The 574-nt window shown below is 32.2% G+C and overlaps 1 protein-coding gene across 2 annotated transcripts in view; it reads left to right on the forward strand.

The window, feature by feature from the left end:
- Positions 1 to 574, forward strand: part of LOC116852449 (uncharacterized protein C1orf112 homolog) — a 202,655-nt gene that overhangs the window by 14,553 nt on the left and 187,528 nt on the right. The window lies entirely within an intron of this gene.

Genomic DNA, 574 nt, shown 5'->3' on the forward strand with positions numbered 1-574 from the left:
TTCTACTCACCTAGTAAGGTTTCTGAACGCAACCCTGAGGGTGCCATTACATGAAGCGCGGAAACGCGGAAACGCGGAAAACAAAATTTTACTAGATTTTCGCGTTCCGCGAATTGAATCATTTCTTCTCGTACGTTGAAAAAGCGGAAAGCCCAACATTTTTCTCTATTGTTTTTTCATCCAAGGTACCAAGGTATGAATTTCAAAAAAATATCCGAATGTGTTTGAGCACGTTTTAATGTAACGGCGGTTAAATTAAACAACTTATGATAACTTGTGTCAACTTGTGACAATGGATTTTTTCGCGCTTGTTCCGCGACTTTATTTCTCTTTATATTACATGGAGCACAATTTGCGCGGAAAAGCGGAACGGTTTGATGACAAATAAACATCTGTATTCATTTTTTTAAATTGTATTAACTTAATTTACTGCAATTTTTACTAATATACTAATTTTACTAATTTACTAATTTTATCTTTTCAGTTTATCTATTAAATACAAGCATTTTAATTAATAAATACCATTAAAAATTAATATTTTATAATTCCCTATACCGCTTTTCCGCTCAAAATA

This window comes from Odontomachus brunneus, unplaced genomic scaffold (genome assembly GCF_010583005.1).
Source record: "Odontomachus brunneus isolate Ranch 3 - 2012 unplaced genomic scaffold, Obru_v1 Obru_scaffold_225, whole genome shotgun sequence".
In the NCBI taxonomy this organism is placed as follows: Eukaryota; Metazoa; Arthropoda; class Insecta; order Hymenoptera; family Formicidae; genus Odontomachus; species Odontomachus brunneus.